At 28.6% G+C, this 27,636-nt stretch overlaps 1 protein-coding gene across 1 annotated transcript in view; it reads right to left on the bottom strand.

Moving 5' to 3' along the window:
- The window catches only part of LOC148226520 (junctional adhesion molecule B-like), a 178,795-nt gene extending 173,861 nt beyond the window's left edge, over positions 1-4,934 (bottom strand). Inside the window, exon 1 of the mRNA XM_088203683.1 lies at positions 4,349-4,934. The gene's annotated coding sequence lies outside the window, so the exon portion shown is untranslated. The remainder of the gene's footprint in view (positions 1-4,348) is intronic.
- Between the last annotated feature and the right edge of the window lie 22,702 nt (positions 4,935-27,636).

Below are 27,636 nucleotides of genomic sequence, written 5' to 3'. Positions count from 1 at the left end.
ATTTTATTAAAATGTATTTTTTAAAACTAAATCTAATATATATTTTTTCAACTTATTTTTATTATAACTTTTTTTTTAAGTTGACTATTGCCCTGAAAGACCTTGATTCGAATTCTATGCGTTTTTCAATTTCTATCGTGTCCAAAAGATAAGTGATTATTATATAATTATAAATCCGATCTATCATCACAGATTAGGTTAACCCATATTTTTTTAATCTGAGCGGTGAATATTTATTCATTTAGATTAAATTAAGACCACCGTAACCTAACAAGCTACCTCAATGCGCCACAATAATTATATTATTTTAATATGCAAAAAACAAATATATGTATATAATTAAAATAATATACAAAAAATAATAAAATAAAAAAATCATGAAATATCAAAATTAAATGATACGAAATATCGTATTGATTAGTTCAAATTAGTCGTTCATAATAAGTATTACAAATTCACTAATAATGGGGTAATTCACATCATAGAGAAAATCTTATATATGTAATAAAAAAAATATATTTGTTAATTTTAAATATTTTTGTGTTAAAATGTAATGAAAAATATCCAAAAAAAAATAGGTGAAATAATATTTTTTAAAAACAAAATTCAAGATATTTTTTTAAAGAATATACAAGAAAACTTATATTTCGATATAAACAATATAAAAAAATCAATATGTAAAATGAGTACTTAACACAATAAAAAATATAAATAATTGTAATATTGTAATACAATAAATTATGAAAAATGAATATTAAAAAATAATAATTGGTATAAAAAAATAAAATTAAAGTATAATTTCTAAGAATCCACAAGAAAAAAATGTTTATTTAATGCTTATATTTATTTAGTCAATAATTTAATTTGTTCAATGTTAAACAACCAGTAATTATTATAGGGAATGTTTTTGTACTAAATGTTATGTTTCTAAACTAATTGGTTAAAAATATTTTGCCGATGACATGAATTGCTTTTTTCTGTTTTTCTACATTATGTGAATCGTGCCATAAATTTTGATATTTATTTAATAAACAAATATATTGGTTTTGATACTGTATATATGACGGTTGAATATATGTAATTGCTTTACTGCCGATTTATTAAAATTTATTGATTATTTATAAAAAAAATACTGACCATTTATATGTTTTATCGAAACAAATACATAGATATTAACAATATTATTGACAGTATCGTTAAAATTTAATATAGTTTTCCTAACAATTTAATATATTGCCTTTAATTTATTTGCCAATTAAAGTGAAAATGTAAAAATATTATTACATATGTACATATGTAATTATATTTACAAATGTATAATTTTGGATCTGTGGTTGCGTGAAAATTGCCTGAATATGTTTAAATTATATTGAGAATTTATGAAAAATGGAAAAATTGTCAAAATAAATTAAAATAACTAAACAAATATTTCAGTTGTATAAATAGTTATAATACAATAGTGTCTTATAATTATTTTTGCAAATCTCGTAATTATTTATAGTATTTGCTTTGACAATACATTACAAAAAATGTTGTACAAAATTTAAAATTGTTAAGCTGACGCGCAATATATTTTATGTTTATTAAGATCTTGTTTTCTATTGTCAAATCAAAATTAATAATCTCAGATTCTTAAAAAATTATAATTTTAGGTATTGTAATGGTAATGAAAGGTATATTTTTTTCTGGAATTGAACCTCATTACAATTTTAGCAACATTGACACAAATATTGATGTACATATATTCTGAGAATGTGTTTCTCACATATGGCTTTTATCAAGTGATTTGAAAATTTTTTGTAGGTATAAATCAGATATATTGCTATTTTCTTGTTATTTTTTTTAAATGAAGATAGTAAAAATCCTTTTTTATAAGAAAAAAGATAAAGAAAAATATTTAATTAAAAAATCAAAGCAAGTTAAACCAAACCCTTGATAAAAGAAAAGAACTGTTATATTATGTTAAATCAGCATTTAAATATTTTTTAATTAAAAATATATTATAATTAATGAGAACGATCATATTTAATTGCTTACACCATCACTAAGTACACATAAAGTTTACAGTAAATTTATTTTAGAATAGTTTAATGGTAGCATTATACTTTCAGAGTAATTACTGTAGCTGTAAGCAAACGGCGACTGAGCTTCATTGTGATTCATGTAGTTAGTGGCAGTTGTAAATATCATTAATTATAATATAAATTATAAATCTACAAAATTTAATTGGTCTGTGTGCATTTTTCACAACCCTATCAAAACTATTCCAGTGACGCGTTTAAACGTGATAAATCCATTCAATGAGATTTGGGAGTCATCGCGAAATGGGGGAAATTCGCTGTAAATAGCGCATATCAATCCAAAATTGACCGAACACGATTCAGTGACCTACAAATTTCGACCGTATTCATGGAAAATAACACAGAGGGCGTCCAATTGAATATGCGTATGTACTTATGGGTATGTGTGTGCTTTGGACCGTACAATAACTCAGAATCGGGTCCGTGAGCAAATCTTCAGGCATCAACATCCATATGGTGATTTGAGGATTTACTCGGAAATTACTTAGACTATCTTCTTGTACACATCTGAATAAATGATTCAATGTAGAAAATGAACGTGATATACTGCTACAGTAGAATATTAAATTTATATTGAATCAATACATAACTTTGATAAGACACAAATATATAAAAATCATGTCAGGTTGCAATAACATAGTTTATAAACGTTAAATTAATATTGTTAATTAATTAATTGACTATATTAATTTAACTAATTATTTATCAAAATAACTAAAATATTTTTTTAATTATTCTGATCAATAATTAAAAAATATTTATACTGTTCAATCGTTTATCTACTGTAATTAAAATATTTATTTTGCATCTAATTTCATCACTACTCTCATAAATTTGTGTTACTGTTTCATAAAAATATTGTAAGACAAATAATATAAATATTAATTTTTTTATTGTTAATCTTCCATTGCAATGTGACAGGTACTAGCCCAATACGTTGCAATGGGGCTAAAAATAATTTACAATTATTTAATGAGTTGTGAGGCATCAGTGATATATATTTTTTAAATATAAACTATTATTAAAAGTTAAAATCAATAGATGTCACTATGCTCGGTTTTATTTTTTTTAATTGTAATTTTGATTAATCATAATGATATTTATCCATGATCTTAGAGAATTATAGCAAAATAAAATCTGCAGAAGTACAATTATATAATAATCACTATATTCCAGACATGATAGAAATTAAAAACGGTAGGGTTTATATGATATTCAAACACAGGTCTTTTACTACTGATCTACTGTGCTGATTATATTATTTATTAATAATTTATCAATAAATTATTTTAAAGCAATTATCATTCAAGGTAGCTGCAAACAAATTACTTTTATATTCTCTAGTCTATGTTTTATCAACCTTTGGTGGTAAAAGGTATGATATACTTTATCTATTTTGCGGTAAATAAAATAAATATCTTGCTTGGTTAAACGATTTATAATTATTCGCAAGAAGCAAATGAAAAATGAAAAGCGCATGGTAAATAAAAAGCACGAGGATTTTCTTGCATAATTAACGCTTCGACACCCTAAAGCTTTCCTTTTGTATTACTACTATCGTTATAATACTGACTACTACAATAAATATTCCCCATATCGATCTTTGAAAAATTAAATTTAGTGCGCGGTATTGGAAAAAACAGACAATTGTTTTTTAACGATCCATAGCTTTTTACAGTTAATTTTTATTCATTCGTTAATATAATTTATATATAAAAAAATATCTTAGCGTACAGCTTATTATTTATTAAACTATAAAAAGAATATTAAGTTGAAAAATCTATATGCTATGCTAAGAATAATATATTTAATGACTTAAGAGTCAAAGATTAAAAAATATTTTAAGAAGTTTTATCCATTCAAGTTAAAAAGTTGCGAAAAGCTTTATGTTGCAATTCTGTCTGAAATAAATTGGTTGAATTTAATTTTTTTAGGGAGTTCTTTAAGGCTTGAGAAAACTTTATGTAATTAATTTGAAAGCGTTTTGATAATAAATAAAAAACATTTTTAAATTAAAGTTAAGCAAAATAACTAATTATTAAACGTGTGTGTGTGTATATTTAGATAGATAATATGAAGCATTATATACATAAACAAAATGTAATGTATGGTTATGTTTCGAATTAACCTTGGAACACTTATTTAAGTGATTAAAACTATATATATGAGTTGCGTTTATTGTAATTGGTCTTATTGTGTTTATGTATATTTTTTTATTATTGGCACTGTTGTAATAAATATAAATATAATATAAAATAAAAACTTACACTGCAATGCAACAGCCGAGTGGTCCAGTTACATCATCCAAGGGGACAGAGCATCTTGCTGAAGCACGATATCGATGTCATTCGCACAACACTACCGAATAAACACTTATAACTGTACACCTACCCCCAATTAAGTATAATATAAAAGGGGTTCAGCACCGACGATGTTTTGGGATAGAGGGGTGTGACGGAAATATTTGGAGATTACTCTACTACGAACGAGAAAATAATAAATCTATCACATATTTGCACTTTCGTTGTTAACATTCGTCACTGGCGCGCCGTATTATCGTTATCATCGTATATTATCATTTATTTGGTTGTTTTAAACGATATAATGTCACTGTGTGTTTATTTAGCGCCAATTCTCTATTCGAAAAAAAATATGCTATTATAAAACACTTTATAAAAAATAATTATTTTTAATGTTTCAACACTAAAGTAGATCGGTTAATCGAGGGTTGTTTATTTATATTTGTTGTAATTTTGTCGGTTGCCGTGGGACTAAGTGGCGCGGATTTTAGCTCAGGTGAGCTTACGCAGAGGTTCCGACGTTAGGGGCGTCTCGACGCTTACTGGTGACTGTGCCGCGGAAAGCTGCGCGCATGCGCAAAATAGGCGTCGCGCGCACTCCGACTGGGGCGCCGCTAGCGTCCACTAGTCGAACTAAGCGCCTATAGATCATGTTATCACGTCCTTCGAGAAAAACGCTTTCTCCCTTCGCGCCGGCGATGTACGTTTTCGCACAAAAACATTTTTCTTATCCTGTATTTTATGTATAGAATACTTAATCATTATAATATGTGAAATATGGGAATGATATGACCCCAGATTCCTAAGTCGGTCAAATCCATTTTTCAAAACATGAAAATAACTATACTTTTTATAGTCCTTATCTTTGTAACTACTAGAATAATTGTCATGTTTTAAATGCAACTTACCATTAAAAAAATCTCAAATCAATCTTGCTGTCAAGCAATAGTAGTTGAACAGCATAAAAACCTAACAAAATCTTGTTCTTCATAATAATCTTCTAAATCTTCCCATCTAGATGATTGTGTTTGTATTACACACACAAATTTAGATTGCAATAATAATATTTAACATTGCGTAATTTGAATTTTATTATTATTTATTTGTTATTTTATTAAAATTACACGTGTGTGGGGGGTGCGGGGTCCGCTAGTTGCGCAGCAACTAATAATTTATTTATTTTCTATTTTATTTATTCATTTATTTTATTCAAATAAACGCAAAAAAATAGTATTCAGGCAAAAACTCTACTTAATAAGAGGATATTATTACATAATACAATTGCGTAAATGCACAGATTTACATTAGCATTCTTGTTGAGTGCTTGTAATGGCCAGATAAACCATCATTTGTGCATAAAGGATGCAACAGACAATGCGTTCAAAAATCACTTATTCAAGGCGTGAAAATATTTCATAAGTTTAATATACAAACGATGAAATTGGCCAGTCGATTTTTTGCATTTTTGTGATTCGCCGGAGACGTCTCGAATCATGAATATAAAATGTCTCTCACTTTGCTACGTAGTAGATCTTGCGATTCGAGACGAGACGATCAAGCACATCAAGAGCAGACGATCATGATTTGAGACGGCAGATAACCAGACATGGACCGAAACTGAAGAGAACTCAGCGGATCATCCCGAGAATATCAATTCTCCACCAGATTTTGCTTCAGCGCTCAGTCTTTAACATATTTACAACTCGACAATATTTCGCTTTCGTAAAGTGTACAATTTAACATAATAAACTGATACCAGCTTTCAAGCATCTATTTAAAAAAACCATACATTAGATCTCCAATTCATGCAAAGGACCTATAGATTGGAAAAAAAATAACAAAAAGCATCAAATTTACATTTATGCTCAAAATATGCAGGTATCGTTTTTTGGCTCTTAATAACATTACTTCATTTAGTTGATTGATGACAGAAAAATTATATTTAGGAACCATGCCCTATATTTTGGATTTGCGTAAAAGACCTAAAATTCTATAATTTAGGTGAAAAATTGGGGTTTCTGCAGTTTTACAAGGAGACGCACTGTGATATTTACAATTAAAAAGGCCTTTTTAATAATTCGACAATGTGAGTGATTTTATATATTTTATTTTGATAAGAGCACATTATTTTGCAGCTCTTCGCCCATTTCACATTTTTTCATGAAATGACCTAAACCTCTACTCACCACGAGAAGGTGGATACAAATTGAGTTCCCAACCATACAAACAATTAGGGGGGGATATTAATTAATGTTGATTTAATCAAGAACAATATATTTAATTAATATTTTTGATCAAATTTTGTCATTGTGGATCTTGGGAGCAAAGTTGCTCTAATGTAGCCTCTGTTTTCGTGTCCGCACACTTTATACCGACTATGTGTCAAGTTTGACGCATTTTTCAATCTAGCTAGAGTTTTATTACATTATATTTACTTATGTTGCGACGGACGATAAATTGAGAGATGTTTTCTCCGAGCGGTGGTGGAGAAGCTGGCACAGAGATGATATCCGTGGGAGGTCCTCAAAGGTCTAATACGTGGCGTGACAGCGAGTGTATAGCGGAAGTTGATTCCTCTCTGCTACGATGGTGCTCGTATGTAGGGGTTCCATATGTGCAAATGTCACGTCGCTACTGTTCACTCTTTAATAAGAGTTCTTGTAACAGACAGAGTTATAGTATGGATATAAACATTTTTAAATACCGGCTTATTATTATTTGGTATTCGAGTAAGTGCTCGCATGTTTTTAACTATTGTGAGTTTTAAAATTGTTTCTGCTATTTTGTTTTGGGACGTTAATTATATTGTATCCAAGTACTACAAAATAAGTCTTCTACTCTACTATATCTTATACTGTGTTTCACCGTTAAGTTCTCTGCTGGTTTCAGTGTACGCGAGTTGATTATGTATTATGTTTTAGATGCATTTACTTTTAATCCGTACTTAGCCGCTTCTTGACTAAGATTTATAGCACGGTTAATCTGCCTCTGTTTTAGTTTGCAGGTTATATACCTATGTCGTCATATTTGGGCTAAACTATATTCAAATTTTTCTAACCTGTTCTTATTTTATTTTTTAGATAACAGTTTTTAATACAAGGTTAAATATTAATGTTGATTGTGCATTTCAACGTTTTACTTTTGATTTAATTTAAATTTTTTTATAATAAATGGTAGTTAGCCATACACATAAAATATATTACTTAGGCAGTAATGTACATTTGCAAAATTAAAAAAAAATCTTAGATATTTACTGATCAACGAAAAATATTTTGTAAAAAATATGATGTTTTTTACAGGAGATAATATTTTTTGGTTAAATTCTTATAAATATTTACTTCTATTAATGAATCTTTTCTTATTTTATAAAATTGAAGACACTTCAAACGGAATTATTTTAGATTCAATGAAGTTATTGTGGGAGGGTAAATCAGCTGTAGCGTTAAGTCTAAGGTCATTCAAACGACAATTTACATATTATAAAAAGGAAATAGCAACTTGTTTTGACAAAAGGTCTAACTAACAGCAAAAGAATACTTAATAAAATGATTTTATTGATTAAAAAATCCGCCCGTTAACTGCTTGTGCGCAGCATAAAAAATGCTTTTTTGTGCATATAAAATGCAATAGACACTGCGTCTATCTGACATAAAAATGGCTATTGTAATTTATCTCTTGCACTACGATTTTGAAAATTCGCCTTTTTGTTTTACTTTAAGGTGTAAACATATTTTTTTGGTTGTATAATAAGGCAAAGCAATTGGCCCATTAACATCCACATATGTGATCGACATAGTTGTCTCGAATCAAGAGTATAAAAGATATGACACTTTGTTACACGGGAAGACGATCAAGCGATTCGAGAAGAGACGATCGAGCGATTTGAGACGAAATGAGCACACATTTAAGAGGAGACCATTAATATGTTTGAGACGGCAAACAACCAGACGAGCTCATGCAGCAAACGGTATCAAAAACAATACGAGGGAGGTCACTTCTTCACCAAGATCTCCACCTTCACATAATCTACGAAATTTAACTTGACACTATTTCACAATGGTAAATTGTATTTAATAACAATAAGCTTTTACCAGAATTTTCATATTGTATTATATATAATATTTTTTTATATAATTAAATGAAAATTGTTTATTTTAAAATTTATTTTTAAAATACTACTGAATACGAGCATTAGCAATTGTGAATTATAATTATATAACCGGCACCATGAGTAATTAATAGCAATTTATAAGGCTTAAAAGTTTCTGTTTATTTGTATTGTATTAAATTGTAAGGGTTTCAACCACCTGCACAATTTTTTACAAAAGTTTTGGAAATCAGGCTACATAGTGTATATTCACAACAATGAAAGAGAAATAGACATAACCAAACAATTGTGTTATCAATTGAAAATATGCATGGATTACCTAACAGGACGTCCATCTATAAACATTAATCGTTCATAAGCATCGCCGAAGAAAATACTCTTTGTTTGGAAAGGACGCGCGCTATACAATCAATTCTGCGCAGAATAATATTCTTTTTCTACCCTTTAGTTGCAGATCGATAGAGTTGCCATTCGGACCGTTTCTGTTTTAAAGTGTGAATAGACTTTATTAAAAAACGATGCAATTGACTCGCAAACATCTTCAATCGCCATTCGACAGAACTGACTCGAACTAGTATTCTAAACTATTTGAAACTTGGTTACAAAAAGTAGAGAGACGCAGAAAACAGACGAAGAGATGAAGAGAAATCACGGTAGCAGAGACGATCCAAGAGACCGAATTAACATTAGCGGATCATCCAGAGAGCATTGCTAGAACACATCACGACAATTCCAGTCACTTTACCAAAACCACAGCTGACAATAATACCACTCGACACTTCGCTAGCGAAGATACTTTGACTTTCAAGACCTGCTATTTTAACTCTACCGCCAAACAGCGGCATCCATATTATTTAATACATGTAATTTATATATAATTATTAAATAAATTGTTTGTTAGCGTCCATTCTGGCTGCAAAGTCACATCCCTTTGAAATCAAAACCCGAAAACTTTAATACTGTAAGTATTAAGTTTTCGTAACTTGAAATTCACGATTTTTTAATTTTTAAAGTATAATTTATAAATACCATTTTTTCGATAGAACATGTATATAATATTTATGTTGTAAATTGTTTACTAAGCACTATATAATATTATCTGTTTACAATTTGAGCAGATTTATATGGACTAGGCACTATTTCACTTATTTATTTGTAATATTAAAATACGTTATAAAAAACTTTAAAAACTACAGATACAGTAGATTCCCATAAAAGATGTTAACATATGTACATATATGTAAAAATAATTAAAAACTAACAAACAGACAATATTTAGGGAAAAATATTGTAGATCAGACATCAAAGAGAAACTTTGAAAATAATAAATGATTGATAAATAACCAAGGATGCAAACGGTATAAAAGCTAAAAAATATTTAATGAAAAAAAAAGAGTATAGATATAAGCAATATTTTGCTAAGTTGCTTTAGTAATTATTCATGAAATGGCACGCAAAAAGTGAAAATAAATTATGTATATTTAAAAGTGAAAGTAATATCTCTCGTTGTACCGCAAGAATCCATTAATGCTATAATAAGAAATGTAAAATTCATCTTTTTCAAAACCATACTCTACTGTATCTGTGATAGTGCTTATAAAGTGCTTAATAACTTAGATCATGAATGAAGTACAATATAAACGTGTACTTAGATCAAAGGCAAACAGAACGTATTATATTGGTATAAGTGATTATAAATAGTTCAGGGATGATAGATATTACTTTTAAAATAAATTATTTAGGAGTAAATATAACTTATTAAATATGCTACTAATTCTAGAAATATATTATTTATATACAAACATATATTATTATAATGTCACATTTTAATTATTATACCATGATTTTACATGTGCCTAATTAAACTGATAATTTAATATTACAAAAACGTACAGAATTAGATAAAGCGTGTAGTTTAAATTAAATATTGGTTAATTGTAAAAGTATGCATAATTGTTTAAAATATTAAATTGCACGCTAGAGAAAATTATTGAGTTTATTTTTAATGTATATAATTAAAAATAGAGATGTATACATAAATTTCATATTATTAATAGTAATATTATAAGAAAAGAAGACTGCAGTCGGTTCTGAATAGTAACCATAGAATGAAACTTGCAACTTGTCGAATTTATTTTCTCTATATTGTAAACCCCAAAGCTCGTCTTTATATTTGAATCACTAAAAACATTTCAATGAAACTTTAGTAATATATTATTTATATTGTTCTACTGCAAATTTATAAGGCAATGAATTTTTTGGGAGAAAATATTATTATTAAACCAGCACAATAGACGAGTGGATTAAGTCGTTGAATAATATCCGAAAGACCAAGGCTCGAATCCCATTTAAATCAGTGTTTTTCATTTTTTTTCGTGTCTGGGAAATTGGAATAAATTATTATTATATTTTTGGGTTTATCAAATAAACCACCCTTTTACTTATAATCGGAGGGATCAACTCACACTATTAAATCATAAAAAGCCGATCCGGCACGCGATAAAGAGTTTTAACTATCTAAGGAAAAAATAGGTTTCTTTATAAAATTGGACACTATCGTGGAAAATTATTCAACAGATTAAGTCGTTAAATATACGCCATATATCAAACTGAATTAAAATATCCGTCGCAGCGAGAAAAGATAATGCATGTATTCGGGTTTTCCTTTTAAACGGCCGTTCTTAATCTGCTCTATCGGTCAATGACAATTTCTTTTCAAACACTCGCCATTCTTTTGTAATTTGTCGTCACACTGAAAAAGTGGCGGATAACAAAATCTTTCATAGAAGAGGCCATGAATATTAATATGGTAACATAAGTAACCGAGAATCATTGCCTTTCCGACACTTCATCTGAGAACTTCTTTGAAGTTTTCTCTTCCTTTACTTGAGACTTATTTTATTGAAATTTACATTTCTACTTAAACTTTAAAATACTCAACTTTAAACCAGCGAAGATGCAAAAGCTGCGGCTTCTCTCTTCGCACGCAAAAAAAAATTCTCAATTGTTGAATAACATATTACATAACTATGTATTAGTTATAAATGCGATCGATTATCACAGTTTATTCAATTTATCTTATCTTGTATGTGAATATCGTGATAAATTAAAAATAAAGTTGAACTTAATCGTAAATAATGAAATCTATTATTTTAATCTTTTATAAAAGTTATATCAAGTTAACTCAGTGACAAGTGACTGGTGTCACTGAGTTAATTGATAATTAACTCAGTGACACCATAAGTTGTAATTGTTGATTTTTGGCTAATGGCAAAAAAGTCAATCATGTTGCAACAGATTATTCACAATAATAATAAAAAAATAAAATATAACTAGGTACAAATCATTTTTCTGAAATATTTAGGTAAAGTCGAAATAAAATTATCTATGTAACATAAACATTATGTTTAATATTACTCATAAAGTTTTATTTGCCCCAGAGTTCAATTTACTCTCAGCCCAAAAATTAGAGATATTTTGGCAATAAACAGCTATTCACTTATAAAATAAAGAAAATACAAAGAAGTGCGATGTAAGGCGTAATAGTGTTATTTTCTTTAAATAAAACGTCGAAAATTTAAAATATATTTTTTAATAATTGCTTAAAAAATGCGCAGAATAATATTTCATCACGCAATTTATTTCTTTTAATGTCTTACTTAAAAATATTTATTTATCGGACATTTTGAGGTTTAATTGGTCCAAACGCAGATATCTATAAGATATTGGAAAAAACGATTCCAAGTCTGTAGATAATCTATTTAATACTAAGAATTATCTAATGTTTTATATGCAGTCTGTAAAAATTAAATTAAATTAGGATCTAAGACTATAGCTATTTGTATTATTTTTCTTTAGTGCAAAAATTTTCACGTTTTATATTAGGTAATTCATTTTAAACCTGTGTTAAAAAAAGTAAAGTTGACATGCAAACAATGCGACTATGGTTCTATATCATGTACGTACATCGGTTAAAGTGCATTGTCACAAAAAAACTACGAACAGTCTTTCAGTATTGCATAAAAATACAATCTTTTTATTTAATTAATAATACCAAAATAGTATAATAATTTAAAAAAACTGCTATACTTTTTATTATACTTAAATAATACGTGATTTAATTCTTTACTGTATTTATATTGTGCACAACATTGCAATTGTATGTATATGTACAAGTATAGTTTAGAAATAAATACAATATTTATTATTGAATTCTATCTATACACTTTCTATGTAGTTGATAATGAAATGTCGAATTACATTACTACTCGAATAAAAAAACGTATGAAATTAACATGCCATCTATGGTCGTAATTTAATATGTATGTTTTATGTTTATTTTTTGATGAATTTTGAGGTTTCGTTTTAATGGTCGCGGTCGTAAAAGAGCGATAATATTTTTTAAGGGTTGCATAAAATGCTTATATACATTATATATTTTATTTATATTATGTATATTATATTTCTATGTATTGTGATATATTTAAGACATACATATATTATATCCAACTCAATAGTTTTATCTAAGTATTCTCATGTAATAATTAATTTTATATATAGAAAATACCGAGCTATTTCAAGATGACCTTTATCAGAATGTATAATCGACTTTGTTATTATTCTTGGAATATTAAATCAGAGGCGAATATTTAACGAATGTTTAAATTGTATTAATAACACAATATAGATAAGGTTAAATTGACCGCGTCGCATAATGATATAGACGCCGAAAACAAATCTTTGCCTTTCGTACACATTAGCCGTTATTCTATTTTCGACATTGTCAAAGTTGTAGCTCTTAGCCCTTGGCGTGCGAGCGAGAGGGCGGGTTCGGAAAATTCTGCGATCGCTGTTTATTATTCTGAAATTTGAATTGAATTACACGGCGGGCCATAAATTTGCGAAATTATGCGCATCGTAATTCGGTGTTAAGAATTCTTCGCGTAAAAACTGTTCCGAGTTTATCCCGCGGGAAATTGTTCTAAATATCGAAGGAGGAAGTAGTGATTTACATATTTTAAAGCGCGGACGCAAATCGGGAGAGGAGAAATTGTTTCGCGAAAATTGACGTTAACACCAACTTGGCAAAAATTTATTTACAATTAACGATATCGACGCTCGGAAATTGCTCCGACGCTAACAAAGAAGAAAACTTTGCCGATTCAAACTCGATTAATTATCATACACTTTCGTTAGTTGGTGTGTTGCTCCTTGCTTCTTGGCGCTGCAAAGTCTAAGTGTATTAAAACTGTGCGTTAGGGATGTTTAACGGCGGATCAGAGGGTTGTTTTCAAGCGCTGAGGGTGTTATTAAAAATAAATCACAGCATTTAATATTTATCAGGGTTACGAAACTTAATTTCAAAGCGGGTCTTTAGTGAATATTATCCGGATTCAAAAGAAATGATTCGTAAAGTTTAAAAAATTAATTCCTGTTCAATTTTACAAATATTGTTGATTTGGTGTAGGACTAAATCATTCTCATGGTAACTGTATTCAACAGATAGGAAAGATACACAAACTTGCAAATTGGGTGCAGCACGAGCAATCAGAAACCAATCACCTTCATTGAATAAACATATACATATATGTACTTCCCATTTTACCCTACAAGGAGCGGTTTCTCGATCATTTTGAGACAGGAAATGAAAAATATATGCTATATCGTATAATATAATATATCAAATATATAACAGTAAATCAGATGCTTTTACTAAGATCAAAATAGAAATGACAATAAAGTACATGTATGTGTATAAATTTTATATTTTTAAAAAAATCATATTTATGTCAATAGTAAAGTATTTTATTCACATAACTTAAAATTTCTTAAAGATAATATGATACAAGCTAATAAACTGACAAAATTATTTTTACAATCATTTAACATTAAAATAATTAATTTTTACTGGATGTAACTTAAATCATATTTGTTTGAATCGTATCCTTCGTGAATATTATCCCGATTAAAAACTTGCTGTTTGATGGAGGACCGCGAGGTTCTAATTTATGAGGTATGTCGACCTGAGAACGCTCCTCAGGGAGAACCCTCATTTTTACCGGATCGTTTTCGAACTCTTTTTTTTCATCTCGACACAAAGCGCGAGCCTGTTTCACAAAAAAACGGAAAACGCGATAATTATGTGGATAAAGGGAAAACTTTTTGATCTATACGGGGTCGCGTTTGTGGAAGGTTAACCAATTAATAAACATTATAAAAATGCGCATAATTAATCACCGTTATGGGTTCAAATAAAAAATAACACAAAAGTTAAATAACGTTTTATGATTTAAGATAAATAAATTTGCAAACAGAGAAAACTTGAACCTTAAAATAAATTGTTTATATAAAATGTTTATAGCACGGATTGCTTAATAACAATGTGTGGGAAGACAATACAATGTCTAATATTATGTTTTAATACATGTACTCCCCTGTTGCTATAAATATCATTATTAGTTTATTCAAAAACTTTTTTTATTAAATTTATGGCATCTTTTTAATTTTACCAAAGTTTATGTTTATTGTAATTTATATACATACATTATTATTAATAAGTAATGCTATATTCATAACGAACTATAACCTAATCCATTCGATGAAAATTTATTATATATCCAATCCGAAAATAAAAATATCAAGGAAAGATTTAGTACAAAATCAGTCAAAACAATTTAATATGTATATATGTAAGTCCTAAAATCAATTTAAAAAATATAAATCATATATGTTTTTATAGTAAAATAAATCAAAACTCAAACTGCCATTTAATTCTGTATTTAAAGTTATTGATCTGATCTAATTAATGCTTATTATAATATTGTTTAATTTAGTGTTAATACCATTAAAATGCCTTATTAGTATTACATATAAACTGTGAAATATATTATTAAGTTAAAAAAAAGAACCAGCAAATATCTATGATATCAAAAACCTATTTATATACAAAATATTACAGCATATTTTCTAATAAAAATACTATCGAACAGTTTCCATAATTTATGCTTTTTAGCGTAGGAGCGTATCAATTACAATACATGCTTTTAATTTTAACTATTAATATTTATAGTGAGACGTTTATAATCATACAAGTAGCAATTTACTCTAGGGCTATAGTTTTATATTAAGGTAAGATGATTAGTATTTTAAAGCATTGCTTAAAATGAACGATTATTGCATGTGAAAAGAAATAGTGGTATAAACAATTATTTTTTATGTTTTTAATACTCATTTTAAAACTAGAAGGGGTAAACATTTATTTCTGGATTGGCCTAATAAAAATAACCACAGTTTGCGTGAGAAAGTAATCTTCATTTATTTCTCAATGGAATCCAAAGATGCTTTACATTTGTATTGTTATTTTCTACGTCTGGAATTCATCCTTCATTGGGAATTGTTTTTACTTCAGAAAAAAAATGAACATTGTTTCATGATTTTTTAAAAATCATTGTAGAATGAGTAGTCATTAAAAAAATGATTAAATACGTTGTCGACATGTCATATGTAAACAATTAAATATATATTAATTTATAATTATAAAGAAAATATTCTAATAATATATATTTGCTAATATACAATATATAGAAATTAAATAGTCATTCCTTGGTTTATCCTAGAGTTAGCTAACCCTAATATTTACTATCTATATAACATATGACATGAACAGTTAATAAAAATATGCTAATTTAAATTAATTTGGCGGTCAAATGTGTCTTGATAAGTATAATGTTCTTCAGCGGAGATTATAATTTAATACAAGCAGCTTTGACAAGTCTTCGATATGACAAAGATAATCTTATTTGATACAAAAAATAAACACTATTGTGTAAATAAGTGATTTGTCAATATTAACTTCCACCAAAAATAGACAAGCAGGAAAGAACTGAAAAACGTATTAGATACTATGAAAAATATTGAAGATTACTTTCGACACTCAAATTTTTAAAACCAAGAATTACATTGGACCGTATTGTTTAATATTATTATTTATATATTTGTTTAAAAAATAATTTAATAAATGTGACGATTATATGATGGTGTTGGTAATTGTAAAATCAAGTTTAATTAGGTATTTTCCATTTATTTTTAGACAAAAAATTTTATGTTCATTGAAGGATAAATACTAAAAAATATTTTTATGAATTTTGCTATGCAATAACAATATTTAACTTATTTATAAATGTCTACTGCATAATATATAATGATTAGTCATCTCAATTATCGTGTTCGCATATTTCGACCGCATCGGTTTGTTATAATTGCCGTTTATTGAAATATATCACACAGAGCGGTCATTAGGTTATCTCGCATTCATTGAGCAAGTGCTTTTCAAATATTTTGATGTATATATTATGAAGCCTTTCTAATTTTAAATAAATGCTGGCTTATTGAGAATAATTTCTAATAAGTATGCTAGGGTTGCCACCTCTAATTGAATGTACATTTTAAATGTTAACAAACTAAGAAACCTTATGTATGCTAGCATCCATTACTAGTGCAAGTTAAATTGAATTAATCTAACCCGGCGCTTCAGATATTTTAATTACGTTATAATTAAAGTTTTCTCGAGCAATGAGCGAGGGAGCGCAGTGAATAATTCATTTTCGGATACGTCGTAAATCGCACGAAACGAGTAAAAGGCAACCGTCCGGGTAACGACCGTGTTCGCAAAACCGAATCTAATCAGCAATGTTGCCAAAATCAGAACAACAAACTTTCATTATCCATTACAGCCGATACACATAAAGAGAGCGGGCCATATGTTTTTCGCTAATGCAATGTTTTATGTAGTATGGAGGTTCAACGATTTATTGCGCTTATACAGATTACACAAGTGAAATGGACGATTTTAAAAAAATGGCAAACAAGAGTAAAACCGCAAAATTTGCTGTTTTGTAGCTTATATTATACCATTTACTTCGTCAGAGGATTGTCCAGTGTTTGGGCATTATAATTTAATGTAAAAAAATTATACAATTCAAATGGAAGAAAAAGAAAAAAACATTGCATTAGGTGTTAATTTGAGTAAGCTTAGCTGAAGACTGGGAACCATTGATATGTGATCTTCAGTCTTCAAACAATATGTGATTTAAATTTTCTGCTAACATTTAAATCTAAAGCTATAGTATATTATATAAATATTGTGAAATAAAGAGAGGCTTTAAATATATATTAAATGCTGGATTTGTTCAATCATGTTAGTAGTTAATACAGCCGTAAAGCATAGGAATATAAAATTAGGTAGAACATTTCACATTTTCTAATTTCCTGGGAAAATCTCGAGATTTCGATAAATTCATTTCATACTATTATATAATGATATACTGTCTCTTTTATGAGGTACTTTGTTTTCATAAAGCAACGTGGGTAGGAAGTTACGCATATTCTCATTTAGACATTTGTCAAATATAAATAACTAAGAGCAACAGTATTTATTATTTAATTTATTTGTTAGTACAAATCTGACAATCATGACTAAACATGTTTCTTCAACACATCATGATGGCCGTTATAAAAACAAGTTTAATTTAACATTTTACATACACATGTAAACAATACATTAAAACGTGCATATCCATATATACTATTTAATAGACATATTATTAAAGATTCATACAATATAATAAAATATATCATTAAATAGTTAAAAATAATAAAACAAAAATATCGCACATCAAAAATAGATAAACACCTTTCCACATATATTTTTTCAGCGTCTCATAAATATAATTGAAAACGTGCAAGAGAAGCGTTTTTGAGCGCTGGCGTCCTGGCCGCGGCGGGTATGAAAAGAGGACGCGATCGCGACTCTCTATTTTTTTTTAAATTTTGTCGTGACGTTTTTATTTTCTATTGCACAATTTAAGTTATAGTATTTGTTGGTCTTGTGCTTATGTTTCTGACTTGTTAGAGGTCTGAATCAATGTTATGTATCGTAAATATGTTCATATAGATTTTTTTTAAACTTCTATATCAATTTCCCGTTCCAGTAAACGCTTTATTTAGGCACATATCCTATATGTGTCTTTTACACCGGCATTGTAAAGGGGGGATAGGGTTTTGCGAACGCGATTAGTGGTGCAGGTGGCAACACTGAGCCGAGCGCACATACTTTGGATCGATTCGTTCGTTATCGGGCGATAAAAATGATTTAGTACGCCCACCGCGCGCCCGCTATCTCACTATGACACGCCTCCGATAATTAACTACGTGATCGCATATTCAAATTTAGAAGCGCTTTTTCAAAAACGGTTTACAAACGATAAATCCGCGCGTGTGTACAGATCCCGGATTATGTATGTATATGTACACATGTACGTATATGGAGGTATTCGACGTGTGTTCGTGATTACTCGTGTACAAACACATATAGAGCCGGTCAAAAGTCGGACAATATAAATATTTGGTTACCTAACCTGAATCAAAATGTGCTTTTAACAAAACGAATATCGTTTAAAATTTAATCTAATGCTCAAGGAGGGTTAATAATATTTATTTAATTATTTAAAAGTATATTAATATGTCGATGAATCTTTAGATGCTAGAAAGATGTGTCGTTCTTCCTTGGGGTCGGCGTAGATAAATGAATAAGTCGGTGTTTCAGTCACATAATATTCTTGAGTCAGGTATTTTATATCGCGTGGCCCATATAAATTTCGACCAATCATATTCGGATTACCTTTCATCCAATTAGGTTAGTGATGGGATCTACCCATTCATATTTTGCATCGCTCCTGACAAACAAAATGTATTTATTAGGGGTAGGTACTTGTTTGTTTACGTTTTAACAAAGGCCTTAGTTTTGCGTAATTCGGTCTTTCAAGGAAAATATATTTTTGGGTATTCAATACAAAATTGTATTGTGTCGGTATTGATCCTTTTCCATAATGATATATTCTTTGTTAGATTTTGGCGTTTATTATGGTTTATATTTTTTTATACTTGTCGTTAGCTTCGTTCAGATCTTTTCAGATGTTTTCTTTGTCAAAAGTTCAACAATACCTTACTTGACTATTTATTTCCTTAAGGCGTATTGTTTATAAATAATTCTATACCGTGCTCGATGTATATGTTTATATATTAGGAAAACCAAAAATTTAACACATTTTTTATTAGTCTATTATTTATTGCAGTCAAATTAATATATTACATCGTTATTGGTATTATTTTAAAGCTTTTTTTTTTATAACACAGTATATATTAATAAAACAATATATTATTTTACCATGAGATACACACACAATACCCAAATTATCAGTAATATTATGGAGTGACGTCTTAAAACTTTGAAAATTCATAAAATTTGAAAACTTGCCAACTTCTACGCGGAGCTATTTCTTTTTATCTGAAAAATACTATTTCTCAGATTACAAAAGAAAAGATATGGCCTAATGAAGTAGTTCCGTAAAACATTTTTTATGCCCTTTAAATACTTCTAATCTCTATTAAAAGCTTTCAAGAAAGCATGCATATTTTCAAACATCTGGCACGGACCTGCTCTTTTTATGCAGTGGTATAAAATGTAGTTATTGCAAAACATTTTAAATTATTTGTACAAATTTCTTTAGCAAAAAAATGGTTCAATAAATTTTTTTGAGAAATCACAAAATTTCTCGAGAAATGAGAATTCTCGATTTGGCATTTTTCTTGATAAATTTCTCGAAAAGAAATTATTTTTCTTAATCAAATTTCTATTTTTATCTTTTGAACAACAATGATTCTAAAAATGTTTTTTTTATATGCATTATTAAAATTTAACCAAATTAATGAAAAAACTGTAAGTAAATTGTATCTAATAAGCATATTTTTTTTGACATATAATCCCAATGCGTTACAACGGGGGTAAATCTCTACCTTTCGGGTTAGCGAATCAAAACTAATTAATACCTACAAGTAATTATTAAAACCATCAGACTTTTCGGTCTGAGGATCAGAAATCAATAAATGTAACTTTGCACTATGGCAGGTTTTTAAGGTTTTTAATTTTTATTAATAAAAATGAAAGAAAATTGTTGCCTCTGGCCTCTGAGTTAGCTAAGACCGTATGGACTGCCTTCTTCCAACCTTAAATTATTTATTTAAAGCAGAGATGCTAAAACAGCGATCTGTTCTGGTTAATAACCAAATACGTATATTAAAACATATTATGGAACACCAGAAGCTGCAAGGATCTCTAGGAAAAATTTCAGAGAGCTAGAATTATATGTTTTATAACATTTATCTTATTCACTTGACATCGCACCTTTTTAAGCATTTATTTTAAAATATTTACATTATTTAAACATGTTTTGATTTATTTAGACACATTATTTAATAAAATACAGCAAAAGTTTACAAAATAATAATTAAAAAGCTACTCTATTTGTAGTTATATAAAGAGCTTAAAGATGTTGGTGTTTTTATATTTTTTATATATTTTATATAACAAATTTTCGGTTTATGCTGCAAATATTTTTTGACAACTTCGTATATATCTGGGACTTTCTGGCGATAGATATATAATACCTTGGAGTATCATGTGCGATCCCACGTGTTTATTTTTACATGTTTTCATGAAAAATATAAATAGTCACATGAAGTTAAGTCAGAATTCTAAGGTTCTCATGGGATCTGCTTTTACTGTTTTTGACGTAAATCCAAGAATTTTGTGAGGCAAGTAAATTTTTTCACCCTTTTATATAGGTCCATATTTTAGTTATATATGTGCACGCTCTAATTGCGATATCTGGGACATGAATAAACGTGGTTATGTAATATAAAAATAGTATGGAGTTTATTAGTTTTACTGAACTTTAATAATTATTAGATTCATTTAAAGGTAAATTTTTATAGAGATATAGTCTACAATTAATTTTAATTAATTTAATAACATTATCATGTTTGAATCCCAAAAAACGTATCAATATTTTTCTTAACCGAAGCTACAGCTTTAAATTTCTTAGTAGGTTGTTAACCCTTTTATTGCCATTGTATGGATTTAGGATTTGATTCAGAGTCGTAACAATGAACCCAATTTTCATGACCAGTCACAATTTGATTTAAAATCTCCGTACAACTGTTACTATATATTTCAAACAACTGCTTACATATATCAATACAGTATAAACTTTGAGACTGCAAATATATATTTCTTAATATATATTGAATTATTGATACTCATTTATGTGCCAACCTGTATAACACAATTTGTACTCGATGTAGCTGTCGTATTTGACATTGCATTTAGGGAAGCTATTTGTATCTCAGCGGTATGCAGCAAAATAATGTTACTTGTTTTACAGTTTAGAATCAATATTGGTAAACAAAGTTCATATATTGATATTGATTCAATAGTCGGTTTTCTGTATAAGTTATTAATTATAAAATACTACGTATTTTCAGCTATTTATAAAAAAAATATTTCAGACAAATTTAAAAGTTATTAAAATAAATTATAGTTTGTTTTGATTTTTTTAAACCTAAAAAATATCAGTAGTGAAATTTATTTATGATTTAATAACTTTCAGTAAATCAGATCATATTATAAAATCAATATTGGCAAATTATCTTATTGTAACATATGGCGATTGACATCGTAATTTTTTTCTTTTTATTTTTATATTTTTTTAGATACTTTAATATCAGCACAAAGACTACATGAAAAATTTTCGACATCGTTATTGTCATTTCCAAGAACTCTTACCGGTAAATTCAACATGATTTGGAAAATGAAAAACGAAAATCTTTTGTTAATATTAAATTACACAAATATATGTATAACATTCATATTGCAACATTATTCATAATAATAAAAATACAGTGTTTCGAAAATGTTTTAAAATATATAAATATAGTAAGTTGTTGCAGGGATAAATGTTAAATACATATCTGAAACATGTTGACAATCGATTTCCCAAACAAACACACGTGAAATATGTTATGCTAGTCTACGGTTGATTTACCTCGTCTAAATCAACATGTGTAATCTTCTTTTTGACATCCGTGTAAATATCATATCGGTATATTAACAACTATCACATGCTATTCAGAATTCATATACACGTAAATTTTATCAATCGGATGAATGGTTAATATACAATAGATTGTAAACTGAACCGTATTTTGCATAATACAGGCGCACTTTCCAGTGAAAATTGATTATGAATTGAATAACATTATGGCTAGTTTCTAGAGCATAAAAGGATAAAAGCATTATTAAATTGCAACTATATAACTTGATATATCCCCCCTTTTATTCCATATATAATAAATTGAAGTAGTTTTTTTTGCGGAATTTATTTCCAGAGATATTTTTTTATCGTCGGATTATAGCATTTATCTGGTACACAAAGGAAGTAAACGACCAATATCTTGTTAGAGCATCCAGCTTCAATTAGTTAGGTCCGGCGACCTCAATGGAAGCGCCGTCCCTATAAGTTGCAACGGGAGCCTTTTGTTACATTGTAACGTTCGGTTAATGCCCACGGCTGCTGTAACAATGAAATTCGGTCTGTAGCAAGAGTGGATGTGAATGCCGGGCCATCTTATCTGGAAGAACGGGGACTTGGGCTGACATTGTCACTGTTTACAATTACCGACTACCATGTAAAACAATTAAACCTTGGTCCGAATCCTGGAGATGATTAATATTCAAAGTTTATAGTAATTTAACATATCCATGGATATATAAACTTAAAAATAAATAAATAAATTATTAGCTATGCCGATTAAATTGCAATAGTTTTATATAAAGTATAATATATTCTAACGTAACTAAAAAAATCGAGCTACATTATATGGGCTACAATTCAATGTTTGTATTCAAAATTACTTAAACTTTTTTAGGATCGTGTTTGCCAGTAGATTAAACTCATTTCTCAACCGATTGTATTTGAGCACAACATTTCAATTTAATTAGATACGTCACAATATTAAATTAAAACTTTTATTATCTTCTTAAATTTTAAATTGTAAAAATTAAGATCAACCGAATTAAAACAGAAGTAATTATATTTACAATAACGTAAAAAAATTGCCATCACATTTTTAAAATGAACTAGGAAGTAACGTAAAATAAGCGTTAAATACCTGAGCTTACACCTAGACTTTAAGTTTGAGTTTAATAAACATATTTTAGAACTTCGCTCTAACGGGCTTGCTGCCATTATGGCCCTAATACCGATATTTAATATTAAAAGAGCGATCACTACAAAAATCATATTAACAATTATTTAGACCTATCTTAAGATATTTTTCCCTGGTGTAAAGTAACACCAGTATTACATTTTTTCCCAAGCTGCAAGTCATTAAAAATCAAGCTATAAAAATATATAATAATAAAGTTTTTTATACTAATCTTATATACAAATAAAAAACACTGGCATTTTCATATCAAAAAATATTACAAAAATATTTTGCGTAATCACACTAACTCATTAAAACAATCATAAATTTAAATATAAACACAAAGCACATAAGTTGAACGTACTCAAATTAGTACTAAATTTTTTTATCCAGAAATGTTTTTTTTTCACTTACATTGTAAAAGGTGTTTTTTCCCTAAATTGTAACCACTAAGATTTAATTTTATATTTGTATAATATTTAGTAATAAATTGTAGCTAATAGCAAATTTCTTAAATATAAATCAGTAATATATATACAATGAATATAATTATTATGATTGTAAAATTATTTATATTATTGAAACAAGCATTTAATACATAAAAAATAGTATTTTGCTAGTGACTACATTTTTTTACAAATACTCTTTTAATGACGCTTTCCATACATAATACTTCCATCGTTTGAATTCAAGAATCTTGAGAACGACGTATGCTGGATTTCCCTAGTTACCGGAAGATGCCTTAAATGGGGTCACCTGCGGTGGAGTTTTCAATGAAAGTGGCCAGCCAAGGATACAAGCTTGACAAATGGCGTTTTGCTGCGGTGTTGTTGCGACAACCCAAAGATTAAAACCCAGCATAATACCAATACAGGACGTGCGTTGTCCTCTACTCTCGTAAACGACATTAACTATTTTATCAGGTTGACATAATAAAATTATTGATACTTTTGGCCAGGCCCGTGCGGCGAGCAAAAGTGAAAATATCTCACCGCATTGCGCCACTCCTGGCACCTGGCTGAGGGAAGGGGTTTCTTGAAACCCATGATAAGCCAAAGTGTCAACCGCAATTTCAATAAAAAAACATTCTAATTATCTTTATGGTGATGAAATAGTCACCACATTACCATCCCCTTCTTCTTTTTTTCTACTTTGAATAGGAAACACTGACTCTCATATAAATAATTACGTTTCAATTTTTTTCATAATGCTTTTTATCCTTTTATACTTAAAAAAATATTGCTTATCGCGATGCTTGTACGTTTTTGCATTTATTTTAAATTTGCCGTCATCAAAAAAAAAAAATTATAAGAAATACATTTTTTTTAGGAAAATATTAAAATAAACGTTCATAATTTTTAAAAATTATTAATGGTGTTTATTCTTTATAACATACATCTGGAATTGCATTAGAAATAATAATAAAACGTTTAAATACCTTAACGAATTAATTTTGTACAAACGTGCCACAAATATATATTTATTATTTCTATAATGAAATATAATGAGTCTACATTCTCTAATTTTCTTCGTGTTCAAATCTTTGAAACATGTTGTGCTAATATTGGATTATGTATTTTAAAAGTTTAACTCATTCAAGAAAATATTTTCTGATTTGTTAATCAAATACAAAAAAGCTGAGGTTTTTTCAGAGAGAAAAATATTATATTTTTATGTAATATTTGATTTGCTCGTTAATTTCCTTAACATGAAGGTTTTTACTATTTTGTCACATTTTTTTTTTATCATATACAGTTAAATAGAAATTGAGACCTCTAAAATAATAAGGCCCCTCATGTATAACTATATCAAGAGTTGATTTAAATTATTATTTTATAAGTACGGCTGATATACACATACATACATCTTTAAATTATTACTGAAACTAACAACACATTTTTAATAAGTATTCAGATTTCCTGCTTTGTCCTCCATTATAATTAACTATGAAGGTTTAAAGATGTGTATGATTATTAATTTATTTTAATTTCATGTCATTCAATATTAAACATGTAAATATTAAAAAAAAGCTAGTAACCTAAATTCGGTGAGTATCATATTTGACTTAATTCTAATACACTTATTTAATTTATTCATATTATTTCATATAAAAACATATATAAGTATTTTTGTCAACGGCCTTCGGCTGCTTTTTAACAGCTTATCCTCAAAACGGATTGCTTTTCGCAAAATCTTTTAATTGGATTAAGTCTTAATCCAACATTTTTATATGATGCGGAACACACACATGCATAATTTTCATGATATAAAATTCCTTAGAATTAAGCGCGTGCTTTCTCAATGTAAAATTAATGAAGCATTAATCGGTAGTAAAGTTCGCAATAGGCGGGCCGATTTATCTTGTTAAGCGATATTATTGCTATTTACGTGGCAAAAATCGCTCTTTGTCAGAGTTTCCCCTCACATATAAAGTTTTAACGAGGTCATAATGCCTAACAATTTATTTGACGCAACAAAGAGAAAGTGAAGAAAAAATAGAAAAAATGAAATATACTTTTTTTTTGAACGAGCACGGGCAGTGCTAATGGTTATCGGACGATTACAAGTGTTGAAATAAACAGCGTGAAATTGATTCCCCTCCATTTCGGCTCTGGAAAATATATTTGACGCCTTATCAGGTTTCGACGGCGCAAAAACATGCGCATCGGTCGCGCCCATAAACATTTCTACGGACCGTTGCTTTGATAGCGAATTATCGAACATTTATTCTGTGCTTTGCTCTTTGAGGTTAATCTGAAACCTCCGAGTCCTTAGCACTTTTATCGCTGCGTTAGTGTCGCATTGTTGTGACATTGTTTTCCGTGACCGTCGCCTTCTCTGATTTAATGCGAGAGTCTAAGGGTGAGATTATGCTACATTACTATGTGCAGTTGAATATAGGGGAGTATGGTAATTTAAAACACTCGAGAAAATGCAATTCAATTAAAAATGCTATACTTTGGCATAAGGATGTCATTACAATATTATGTTATTGCAATAACTCACGGTTACAATTTTAATAATGCTTTTAATCTTGTCCTACTTTTTTGTGCCCATTTTTACATTTAAATATTTCATTTCGCCATAAAGATAATGGTACTTTGCGCGGTAAATATTATAATACAACGAACGCGTGCTCGATTTATTATGTTTCATTATTACAAATGGATATTTCATACGAAAACGATCGTATCGCACTGGGGTACACCGTTGAATAATGTAAAATGATACATACAGGACGGGCCGTAAGCTCGCGTTTCAAATAAAAATCGCGTTCGAAACACTCGCCAGATACGTCAGTCTCTAGGCGAAATTTTCTGTTTACGTGTTTATGGAATTTAACCGATTTACAATCCGTTGAAATTGTACAAAACGGCGTCGTACATATTTTAAAAGCCCTCCCAAGGCAGGTGATCGTAAAAAAGAAGTAACTAGGTCGTAAATCTCGCCAGTCAAACTAGCCGCTCCGCTGACAGACGGTAAACAAACTCCAGCACTATGGAACTTAAACAAGTTTTCATTCGCTTTAATCTATTTTCAAACATGCAAGTTGATCTCAGTTTCCATTTGAGTTCAATAGTCGGTACGCCGCCTCGTTTATGTCTTTTTAAAAATATTTTTTTAACCTTTCAGCTATTGATGATACACGTGAAGCGGATTACGGTTTCAAGGGTAATATTTACAAAGTTAAAGCCCACACATTTCGGATTTGTTACAGAAACATATATCATATCGCTCGGTTTAGATTAAAAACATTTTCAGGTATAAATTTTATATTTAGAACGAATGTCTTATTTTCTTTGATACGTTATATTTCGTTTGCAATATTTTTACTTCCATATTTATTACATTTAATAGCTGTTTTTATACAACTGACAGTAAACAAATTAATGGTTTAATACATATTGGCAAATATAAAAAAAAATTAATAAGATTTAATTAGTGAAATAATAATATGAAAAATTAAGTCACATTTTACTTTTGTATATATGGTTTAAAATGATTGTGAAGTTTGTAATTTTCATATGTATTCTCTCCGTAAAGG

The sequence above is a fragment of the Plectrocnemia conspersa genome, unplaced genomic scaffold, assembly GCF_051122295.1.
Source record: "Plectrocnemia conspersa isolate PC_06_02 unplaced genomic scaffold, ASM5112229v1 ptg000014l, whole genome shotgun sequence".
In the NCBI taxonomy this organism is placed as follows: Eukaryota; Metazoa; Arthropoda; class Insecta; order Trichoptera; family Polycentropodidae; genus Plectrocnemia; species Plectrocnemia conspersa.
Note: the sequence above shows the minus strand (reverse complement) of the source record. Positions and strands in the feature narration are given on the sequence as shown.